The 12,204-nt window shown below is 40.7% G+C and overlaps 1 pseudogene; it reads right to left on the reverse strand.

The window, feature by feature from the left end:
• Positions 1-11,245, reverse strand: part of LOC101419658 (high mobility group protein B1 pseudogene) — a 34,354-nt pseudogene extending 23,109 nt beyond the window's left edge.
• Positions 11,246-12,204: the final 959 nt, after the last annotated feature.

The raw sequence follows: 12,204 nt of genomic DNA on the forward strand, positions 1-12,204 counted from the left end.
ATCTATTAACATTAATCTGAATATCTGAGGCTATACTGTTTTTAATAACATATTTTGTGTGAGAGACATGTGATAGTTTGAGCGATTTGGGGGCAAGGAGGTGATTTGGTATCGAAGTTCAATCACAGGTTTAGGGATATAATGACCATATTGTGGCAGTATTTCCCAACTGTGTTTTGTGCAGGACACTTCCTTTGGACCCCTAGTCCCCTCCTAATGAAGGAAAGACCAGGTTTCCAAAACATTTACAACCCCAATACTTTCCACATTCCAAACACATTTTCACCCCCTCTCCCCTGTAGCCTGGGGCAGGCAGTATCACCTGTGGTTGAGATGGTTCTAGCTGCTGGGGATGCAACATGAAGAGGTGTTTGCAATTGTCATTGAGAATATGGTAGCAGGGAGAAAGTCTGGGAATGGTGGATACAGGGTATTGCACAAATGACTTACTCCTTTCTTCTTTTCTTTAACTAGAAGAGAACATTTTTGTTGTACTCCTTCCCCATGGAGAATAGCAGGGACAATTTTCTTATATCTGTGTGCCAAGTCATCCACGCTGTCATATATTTAGATGAGCAAGATTTGAAAAATCAGATCACTGATGGCCTTTCCACAGCTTCACACAGCATAACCCAGTGATGTGGGGTGGGAGGACTGGTTGGAATCAACCAGCTTGTGGATACCATTCTCAATGTGTGTTGAGTAAGTGAGTTACAATATCTCAATTTAAATATTTTTGTTTTATTTCTGAAATGAAATCACATTCTATGTCTCAGAGCCAGGTGAGTCACTGGTGGCTATTTTAAGGCATTCCCAATTCCGTATGTGCTTTTTTGTCCATTGTTCACAGGAGGAAGGGAAATGTGGTAATGCAATGAATCTTCTGTTCTTCTTCAATAATGGTTCAAGGACAAGTGCTGTGAATATTGAGATGTAACTTAGGACTCAGTGTCAATAATAGCTCCATATTTGAAAGTGTTACAACATGATGTGTGGAAAGAGTGTGAATTTTAGAGTTACATAAATGTGTATTTAAATTTCCTGCCTACCATTTACTAGTAGAGGAGCCCTAAGGAAGTTTCTCAATTAATCTGAATCTCAGGGATTATAATGCCTGCCTTGAAAGGTATGGAAGAAGATTAGATGACTTGCTTGCTGTAAGAGAAGTGCCCAACACAAGGTTCAGCTTCTAGTAGTTGTTCAATATTCCAGCATGTTAATAACAATAATAAATCAAATGAGCCTATGCACAAAAGCTTGGTCAGGAGCTACCCTTCTCCACTACTGACTCTTGCCAATAAGTGATAGGTAAGACGTGTGTTCTGCACTTACTTAGGAACACAAAGTAAGCATCACTCTTTTTCAGGCCAACATCCTTTGTACATGCCTTTAAGCACAGAGCTGTGTGAGGCAGTGCAGTACAGCAGATTGGACAAGCTTAGCTCTGTCTTAATCCCAGGTTTGTCCCTTCTCAGTTCTCTGTCGTTGGGGGAGTGTTTCAAACTCAAAATGCTTTTATTCCTTCTCTGTAAAATAAAGATACCTAATCTGATCTCTCTAGGTAATTGTAAGGGTTACATCAGACAGCAAATCATCCACTGCTGTATCTCATGCAAGCTAGGTCCTCTGTGTAAGTAGATTTTCTTTATCTTCCTGTTCAGAGTTTGTCCTTGGTATGATTTTGCAATAGGTGTTTCTCTAAAATCCCCATGACTTGATTTCCTTACTTCTCTGCACTTTTTCCTTTTAGTGTATTGGGTTTTCTGGACTGAAATGGACCCAAAAATAGTCCATTTACATTAAGGTGAAAATTTCTTACTTTATTCTCTTTCTACCATTTGGCACTCCCTCACAGGTGAACCTTCCCTCAATTACTATTAAAGAAATATTAGTTTATGATCACTAAAACTGACAGTGTATCAGGGTCAGTTATGAGAGGTACCTTCAGCCATTTGGGATCCCTCCAGATGGGGTTGGCTTGGAGACAGGCTTATACATGGAGGCAACTATAATCCAGGACCATAGTAAAGTGGTCCACCAACCTACACTGAGCTGAACAATAAGCCCAAATAATTAGGTAATGAAGCAACAGTTGATAGGGACTGTTAATTTAATCTGATACTTGTAATGTTTTACACAGCTATAATCCTTTACTTAAAACCCTTGAAGCAAATATGTTTTGGAACTCAAATTTTTCATATTTTAGAAAGGTGCTTCAGTACATATAGTGCATATTATACAAAACCCCGAGTGGGGTCTGGGGCAACTCCCCATTCAAACACTACTCTCTCAACAAAGTAGATAAATAGTCACATTAATTGCAATGAATAAAGATTTAAAAATAGCCCTATGTCAGTCCAGGCCAGGATTTTCCATGAAATGAGATCAAATCAGGGTAGTTTTGACACCAAATTAGTCAAGGAAATACTTTTGGTTTTCAGAAGCTCCTTGTATTTTGCCTTTGTTAATAACAGACTGTCAGGCTATAGCAGGGAGTGGAAGGTACAAAGCCAAGGTCAAACACAAGTCAAGATAACCAAAATTCTCACATGCTGTTCTTGCACTTCAAGTTCATCTATTCAATAAATATTTATTGAGTGACAGCAACATGCCAGCTGGTGATACAACAGTGAACAAGATGGACCAAGACCCTGCCTTTATGCAGTTTCTAATGTAGAACCTGGAACATTATACACTCCTCTTCTTCCTTCTCTTTCCTTTCTTTTGTGGGTAAAGGAACTGTTATCCTTCACCTGCTTTCACCTTTTCTGTGAGCTTTCCTGGGTTGCCCAGGAAGAGAAGTAGTTTCCTCCTCTATGAGCCTAGAGAAATTGCTATGTGTCTCTCCAGTGGCATAATGCACCCTGTGACATATTCTTTTCTTACCCAGCTCCCCAATTAGTCTGTGAGCTCTTGAGGAAAGGGATTTTTGGAGTCTGGATGCCTAGTACAGGGCTCAACACATAGTAGGTACTTAGAAAGGGCTTGGTGAATGAACCTGGGGACGATTAAGGCATCTTGGAATTTCAATTTCGTTGAATTACATTGGAAATAAAAAATGGATTTAGCGATGCTCCCATTTCTGTATCTCCTGATTAAATGACTACTTTTTTCTGAATTGTTAAATAAAACCAAGTATTATAATAAAGCATATTTTAGCATCATACACCAATAGTGAATCACCACTGTTGTGGAATTTAAGAGAAGTTCAATTATTTGAGTATAGAGAGGCCAGGACTCAGGAATGATTTTGAGAAGGAAAAATGGTTTATTGACGGCCGGCCGGACTCGGGAGCTTTCTGTTTGAATCCCGAGCCCCGAACAAGATTTTCAAACGTCTTTTATACAGAGAGGAAAGGCCAAATGGTCCCTTTGTTTCAGTTCTCAATAGGCTTCAATTAGCATATATCTCTTCCACATCTTAGGTAAGCTTTTAGCAAGGACTCCAGACATTCTAGATAAGCCTTGGTTTTTGCATTTCCCCTAAATACTTAAAGTTTATAGCCCTTGCTTTGTTAAACATTTCCTGGGACTGGAGCCTGCTGTCACCGTCCCTAAGGGCAGGACTGCAGCCTCTTACCGTTCCACACCCACAAGTCAAACAACTTAGTTATTTCTGAAGAGACACAAGTCAAACAGCTTAGTTATTTCTGAAGAGACAAAGAGCCTTCCACCCATAGCCCACATCACCACCAAAGAAGTTTTTACCTTTTTCAACTGCCTTAGCTATACAATATTATTACCCTTTTGCACCATCAGATATTAAAATCATATTAATTACCAAGAACTGTAGTAAACTATCTAAAAGCTAACTATTATAGTAGTACGTTTGAAGGTTAGTGGTAACTGTTGGGTGTAATTCACCAAGCACAAACATAGCTCCTTTCTTCTCAGGAGATAAGGCAGACTGTATTGTTTTCTAGAAGATTAATTATCATTTTGATATCTTGGAATATGCAATCAGTGTCATTTGGCTGACTAGGCTTTTAAAGTTACAAATTAGAAGTTAAGACTATGAAATCACTTTCAGAGGCAGTTGGGAATAAGGACTGTTTATTTTAGAGCATATCTCCTTTCTTTGCACACTTTATTATTTTTTTTCGTATGGTTAAGAACAAGGGTCTGTCTTACTTATCTAGGACTGCTATGAAAAATACCACAAATTGGTTGTCTTAAGCAACAAGAATTTATTGGCTCTCAGTTTGGAGGCTAGATATCTAACCAAAGTTTCAGTAGGCGATGCCTTCTCCGAAGTTTGTAGTGTTTTGCAGTGACTTGATGGCAATCAATCTCTGTCTCCATCACATGGTGATGTGACTCTTTCTGTCTCCTCTTGTGACCACTACTTCAATGACCAAATTTCCTTTTCTTACAAAGGCTCTAGTCATACTGGATTAAGGACCATTCTGATTCAGTTTAGCCTCATCTTAATAAGATCTTCAAAGATCCTAGTTATAAAAGGAGTTCACACCTGCAGGACAGGGAGTTCGGACTTGAATTTGTCTTTGTGGGGGACATTATTCATTCTACCACTGGGTAGGAAGTAAGTCCTGGGGTCTTATTTATCTGCATCTGATTGGCTAGCATTTTAGGGTACTTCAGCTCTATGGGATTTGATGTTTTATCTATAGTGTAGGAGACATATCTTCCCTTCTTGTATTTCCTAATAGTAGTGTGAAGGTGAATGTGATATTTCCTGAAAATATCTTTTCAGCTCTTGAAAGGGTAGTTATGTCCATTCACGTGTAGAGTGGAGAGAATTCAGGATCTACCCTGCTACTCACTGGTGTGCCATCTTAGGGAAGAGTCTTCATTTCTCTGCCGCAATTTTTGTTGCATTAAATAGAAATAACATTTTTCACCCTATCTATTTTGAAGGACTGTTATCAAGCACAAATGTCTGCAAAAGAACTTGGTGAGATCTTAAGACCACGTAGTCCCTTTGGGGATTCATATGGGCTGTAAAGTCCAAAGTAAATATTAGGCCTTTAAGGACACCAATCACATACTTGAACAAAGACTCAGCATGCTCTCTGGGACTGCTTCCTGAAGCATGAATTATAATAGAAGACACTAGGAATTGATGATCTTATCTTGCTTTATGTGAGCTCAGGCCAGATTTCTCAGCCCATGAGGAGGCAGAGTCAGAATTTGGCCTGTGAGTCTCAGAGAGACACTAATCCAAAGTTCTAAGAGTTTGAAGTCAGAACAATAGATTAACCAAAAAAAAAATTCAAAAATTTTTGCTATCAAGTTAAGCAAAAAAGTAAATGAAACAGAGGAAAACAAGATTTGGGTGAGGATTGAAATAAACAGTCTTTCTAGAGATTTAATGCTGTGAGTGCTTAAAATCAACTTGAACTTTTCTCCCAAAACCCTGATTACAAAATTTGCTAAGTTTTAGTGCAGCATGTCAGAGGGACATCTTTGTCAAGACCAAGGAGGTGGATTGACTTAAGTCTCCTGTGACCTATAGAAGCCCAGTGTTCTTGGACATGTGGTGGATCTGGGGTAAAGTGTTCTCTTCTCATGATTTTCTGTAACTGCTTCCTCTTTAATGCATGCTATTCTGTGCTATCCTATGTTGACCCAGGAAGAAACTTAGTTCTTCTCTTGGATTCCACAGAAATTTCACTTAAGAAACTATTTCTGGACATGGACGTTATTGAAAATTTGAGCTTTGTTTCAGTCATCTTATAGGCTTATTGGCTATACTGGATTGATTTTAGTAAAGATAAGGCTGGGATCTCCAACTCTGGCCCTGATTGACTCAATGAAGGGAAAAAAAAAACCTGTTTTGGTAGTAGGTAAAGCAAATAGAAATAAAATAAGGATTAGGCAACGGAAGAACTTGTGTGAAGTTTGGAAGGCTGAAGGGATGCAGAAACCATGGCTTTCAGAACGTTGTCCTGTTTAGGCAGTGAAAGAGAAGTGCCTTAAGGATTTAGGTTTGTCATTGCTTTTCTCTGCACCCAGCCTGTTTTCCTGACTTTTGGCCCTGGTGACAATAAGGGTCTTAGGCTTCCTACCAGGCAATTCTCTGTGGTTCCAAACTAGGAGGTAGCTCTACAGGTACAATACCACCTCACTAGATATTTAGATTCAAGCACTTTACCTGTGGTTCTAGGTATTTGAAGGCATGCCACTGTCCACAGACCTGTCCATGAGCTCCATCTTTGTGGTCACATTTCAGGTGTGCTTGGCCTGCGGCTGTTCACCCACACCAGTAACTTCAGGCAAACTGGTTAGTTAAGTTTTCCCTGATTTTCCCACTCACCCCTTTCAGGCATCACTTTCTCAACTCCTGCCACAATTGTATAAAATCTAATTCTTATGTTAAACTGTTGTTTCCTGTTGTTTGTAGTACCCTAACCAATAACAGCCTTTACCTAATTTTTTAACTTCTCTCCCCATACCCTTCCTGTTAGCTCTTATCTTCCCCTCCTTGCCTGTAGCAACAAATACACTGTTTCCTTTTTCTCAGGCCTAAAGAAATTTTCCCTGAATCAGATCCTCAAGTACTCTCTTCTACTTGAATCTAATATCAGTAGTTCTAAAAATTCAGTTAATTTTCTTCTTTACAGCAATAAGCACTAGATATTTCAATTCAAGCACTTCACCTGTGGTTCTATATATTTGGAAACCTGCTGGATCTTAGATTTCCTCCATTTCCTTGATCTGCTGCTATTATTTTTCTTAGATTAGAAGGCATTTTATCATGAGCCTCCATAGCTATTTGTGGTAGGATAATAAATGCCCCTTCCCTCAAAGTTATATATATGTCCTAATCCCTGGAATCTGTAAAAGTTACTTTATTTAGAAAAAAGGATCTTTGCAAATGTGATCAAGTTAAGGATCTCAAGATTAAGAGATCTTTCTGGATGCCCTCATCATGAGTATCATTATAAGAAAGAGGCAAATGATTAGACTTCCAAACAGAAGAGAGAAAGCAAGTTGACCATTGAGGTGTGATTGGAGTGATGCGGTCACAAGGCAAGAAATGCCAGAAGCCACCAAAAACAGGAAGAGATGAGGAATAGATTCTCCTTAGAGCCTCCGGAGGGGACAGAACTTGGCCACCCCCTTGATTTCAGCTAGTGAACTGATTTTGCACATCTGTTCTCCAGATCTCTGAAAGAATAAATTTCTGTACCTTTAAGCCATCAAACTTGTGGTAATAAAGTAGCTGCAGGAAATGCATACACTGCTCTAGGGTTTTTTCCTGTGAGTCAACTGCCTACTAAGCCTGGATCCCTTTCTACTTGCCCTTGCCTCTGTGCCCTCAATTATGCAGTTCCTCTCCCAGCAGGCTACCAGCTCTAAATGTGGTCATTTAAATAACCCTTCAAAATTCAGCTCAGGCATTACTGTCTTGGAGAACTCTTTCCTGAATTTTGGTTTGTTTTAAATGCTCCTCCTTTGTCTTCCAAAACCACCTATGCATCTCTAATAGAGCACTTGTCATGCTATATTGTAATTACTAAAAAGTTAACTTTTCTATCTCCCCAACGGCAAGTCCCTTGAAGACAGGAACTGTGTTCTGTATGGTGCTAACATCTAGAATTGGGCCTAGCATACATTCAAAACACAGTAAAAATGTTGGTTGTGTTGCAGCAAAGCCAGGAATTCTGAGTGGCAGAAAAAAAACAAATGGCATTCGGAGAGGCGGAGGAACAGATTTACTATGCACAGGCCCTCCTTTTTTGGGGTGACCCTCCTTGATTGGTTGGGTCTGGATTTTTTTAAGGCTGCTGCTAACAGGGAGACCTGCTGTTTCATTCACTTTTTCACTTTCTTTTCAGCAGTTTCATCCCGATTGATGAATACTTTGTTTGTGAGTTTGAGGAACTGGGAGATGTTTGTCTCTGTGAACTCATTTAGATTTTGAAGTTTCTTTCTGATGTTTGACACCACCTGGGCAATGAAAGCTGTGTTGACCATCCTCCAGCTTTCCGGGGCTTCTGGGTCGAAGGAGGTATGGATCCTGAAGGCCTCGCAGAATTGCTTATAAAATTTCCTGGGGATTCTTCAGGTTTCTGGGTGATGGAGGTCATTTTGGACATGTTTGTGGGCTGCCTCACTCCTTCCCATACCCCTCTGAGGAGGGCTTCTCAATATCACTGAAAGGCAGCCCGTCCCTGATCTGTGTTAAAGTACCAGGCTGGTTGAGCTTCCAGTGCCACCTCTCAGACCCAGTCCTCTGGCTCCAAGACACCTGTGAGGGGCTATTCTCGCAACCACTTTCTGGCTTCCGTGAGGATCTGGCATTTCTTATTGAGAAGGGTTAGAAGATGTTGGTGGCAATCATCCCAAGTGGGGTGGTGGGTTTTGGAAATAGACTCCATGCAGTTGATAAGAGCCTGAGGCTTTTCTGAATATGAAAGGGTGTGGTGCTTCCAGTTTAAGAGATCTGTAGTTGTGAAAGGCTGATAAAACAAGATTGACCTCCCAGGTTGGACAGTCCCATCTGCACTGATCTGGGCTGGTCTCTGTGTTTCACAGAGGGGCGTCTGAAGCACAGGTTGCACTGATCAAAGTCTGACCACCAAAGGGGTCTCAGGATCTCTTTCGGGGGAGGCTGAAGGGCCCAGGGAGACTGAAGGTGGAGGAGTCTCTGGGAGATCTGCTTGTGGAGGCTCTGGGGTAGGGAGATGTCCTGGAATGACTGGAACATATGGTGAGGGTAACAGGTCTTCCTCTGGAGGTCCTTGTAGAATAATAGGTTTTTGAGGTCTGGCTGTTTGAGCTACTAGGACCTTACTCTGACCATTCCTTCTGACATAGAACAAACCCAAGGGGGCAGGGTTTGGGCAATTCTAACCAGGAATCAATGTAGGGAAACTGATTAGGGTGGTTGGGGGCCCCAGTGATTACACACCAAACTGCATGAACCTTGGTTACATCTAGGGTCCCTTCTGAGGACCAGTCAACACCAAACATGGGCCACTCCAACTCGCGCAAGTTCTGGAGAGTTCTGGGGGACATACGGACACCATAATCCCCAGAAAAGCCTTTCTTGAAGTTTTTTAATATACAATCTAAGACTGAATTTGGATTGTGATGATCCCATCCTTGAGCAGGACAAATAAAGGAGGAGTGCCTCTCACGAGGCCACTAAGATGCCCATCTGTCTGCTTCTCTCATGAGAACTTAGGCTTGTCTTAGCTAAGGGGTCCATGTAGAGTCACATTAGCTGTTATGCTGTATGACATAGCCATGGAGTGCAAGTTGGGGCCCACTCAGACTCCATAGCACAGGCCATGGAGCCACAAACTGGATCAGCAGGGGCAAGCCTCTGCAGTCCCCATTCATTTACTCAGTCACTCAGAGGTTATACAGTCCCATCCAAGGGACTACCCTATCCTGGAATCTCAAATCTCAAGATTTTAGATGATCAATCTCCCCTTCCATCTAGAGATGGGCCTGACTGGGACTCAGAACCCTAGTTTTACCTCTCCGGTGTCTTCTGATGTTGTTCAATCCATCTGTCCACTGAGTCAGGCTGGGGCAGAGGACATGGCTGACAGGGATCCTTCCCCCAAAGGAGGCCCCATAAAGAAGACAGGTGGCACTGCCTCATTCATGTGGAGCTCTCTGCCAGCTGCACCTGCCAGTCCCAAACCAGAGGCTCAAAGGGCCAGCACAGTTGAGTTTCCTGGCCAGGGAACCAAATGTTGCAGCAAAGCCAGGAATTCTGAGTGGCAGAAAAAACCCGATCAGCACTCAGAGAGGTGGAAGAACAGATTTATTATGTGTGGGCCCAGAGGGAGAGTCAGTCTCCAAATTCTGAGCCCCGTTTCTCAGTTTTCATAGGTTTATAGAGGATTTTATGTGGGACTAGCATGGCTCTTGCTCATTGGCTAATGTGTTGCTAGGCGAAAGTTTGCAAGCAGGGTTATAGAAACAGAAGGCAGGTGCCAGGCCATGCTCTTGCAGGCTGATTTACAGAAGTGGGGGCAGGAGTGGCTGTTTAGATACTTTTCTGCAAAATTAGGCTTTTTTTATTTCTCAATGGTTGAATGAATGAAAATATATAATAAATGTGACTGAATGGGGGGTGGTGAAATAAATAACTCATATTGGACATTTTTCCATTTGTAAATTACTTTAGGAAAAAAGATTGGAAAGTTGTAAACACAGAAGTTGAGGGATTTTCTTGAGATTGCAGTTATTTCTGCTAACCAATTCTTTCACTAACATGGGTTATAAGAGATAATTGAAGAATGAGCTTGCTCCAAGAGTTTATTCTTTCCTCAATGTATTATTTTACTTACCAAATATATGGTATACATCAAATGTGTGAAAGATATTACTGGAAAGAGAGAGATGGGCAAAAAATGATTCCTGCCATCAAGGAATGATCCCAGTCTATTTTTAGATAACAATAAAATGCTATATGTTAAAAGTGATGTTGTAGTTCATTGAGAGGAAGAATTTCTGGTAATAAGACATCAGGGAAAACTTTTGTGAAGGAGGTAGTATTATAGCTGGGATGGCAAAAATGGACTAACGAGAGGAATACAAGTCAACTAGTAGGCAGAACACATGTGGAAAGGCATGACAATGGAAAATGCAGGATGTTTACTGAAAATGGAAAGTAGCATAATCTTCCAAATTATAACATTCAGATTAGAAGAGTAGAGGAGGGTAATTTTGGAAAAATGGGTTGGATCTAGATTATGGAAGACATTGAATGCTAAATTAATATGTGATCATTGATTTTACTCTGTAGCAGTATGGACTTTCTTTGATTAAAGAAGTAACATTCTTAAAATCTTTTTTAAAGAGGGGAAAAGAAATATCAGAGTAAGCAGAGACTAGAGGCAAGAAAGTCTTTAGAAAGATCTTTATGGAGGTCTAGGTAAGAGAAAAATAGATGGGCAGAGAGGAACAGGGAATGAAGGAAAGGAACAAAGAAATTTACTCAGACTTAGCACTTTGCTACCAAGCATGAGGGAGGATCTGAGGCAAAAATAACCCTGGGATTTTGGATCTGTTTGAATGAGATTCAATCCTTCCAATGATGAGCACAAATTAGGGGGAAAAATAGGCATGAATATGAAGAATTTTGTGTACTAATTGATGGTCAATCAGCCCAATAAAAATTCAGAGTAGTAGATTAGGAGAATTGATAATTACAGTCACATTTGAAATTGTATATTGTTCATACATTACCTTCTGGAGGGGCCCCTGATTGAATTTTAGAGGCATCAAAAATGCAGAACTGTATCACAGTAAACACCATTTTGACCAGAAGTCCATGAACCAGGCTTTGCTTCTTCCCAGGCTATGCTATAAAGACTGGGGTAACCAGATTTTAAGGAACATTGGTTGTGGCCACTCTACTAATCATAATAGTGGCTCCAAGTCAAACACTTAATGTCTATTGTCATGGAACTCTTCTCTTGACTTAGCTGGGCCCTCTTTTGTCCAGAAAATGTTAGGTCTTCACTCTTGCCATTAATTGGAGCAACTCCTCAACTCTTTCTCTGGCTGTACTAGATTCCTAAGGCTGCCATAACAAATTACAGCCCACGGAGTGACTTGAAACAACAAATTTATTCTCTCACAGTTCTGGAGGCCAAGTCTGAAATCGAAGGTGTTGGAAGGGTCAGTTCCTTGTGGAGGTTCTGAGGGAGGACCTGTTCCATGCCTAGTTCCTTGTGGTTGCTGAGAGTCCTTGGTATTCTTTGATTTGTAGATGCATCACTCCAATCTCTGCCCTTGTCTTCATATCACCTTCCTCTCTGTGTCATCTAGTTTGGGTACTGTTTGTATTCCAAGGAAATTTGCTTAAAAGGACACTTGTCATTGGATTTAAGGTCCACCCAAATTAAGGATGAGCTCATCTCAAGGTCCTTAACTTAATTACATTTGCAAAGACACTTTCTTCAAAAATAGTCATATGTGCAGGTTGTGAGTGGACATGTAATTGGGGTGCCACCGTTTGACCCACCATGCTGGCTTACACATATTTTAGCTGCCCTAGGTATTATATGTCTTATAATATCTTAACATTTAGGTTCTCTGATTTACTCCACCAGTTTTGGGTCTTAGCATTCTCATTGTTTCTTTTTTCATACATTCAGCTCTGACTCTAGCCTCTTTTTCAGTGATTCTTTTATATTCATTATCTATCTCCCAACTATGTTGTAACAATCAGCAGAGAAATAAAAGCTGAAAGTGCAATGGGACTAAAATGGC

This window comes from Dasypus novemcinctus, chromosome 10, assembly GCF_030445035.2.
Source record: "Dasypus novemcinctus isolate mDasNov1 chromosome 10, mDasNov1.1.hap2, whole genome shotgun sequence".
Taxonomy (NCBI): domain Eukaryota; kingdom Metazoa; phylum Chordata; class Mammalia; order Cingulata; family Dasypodidae; genus Dasypus; species Dasypus novemcinctus.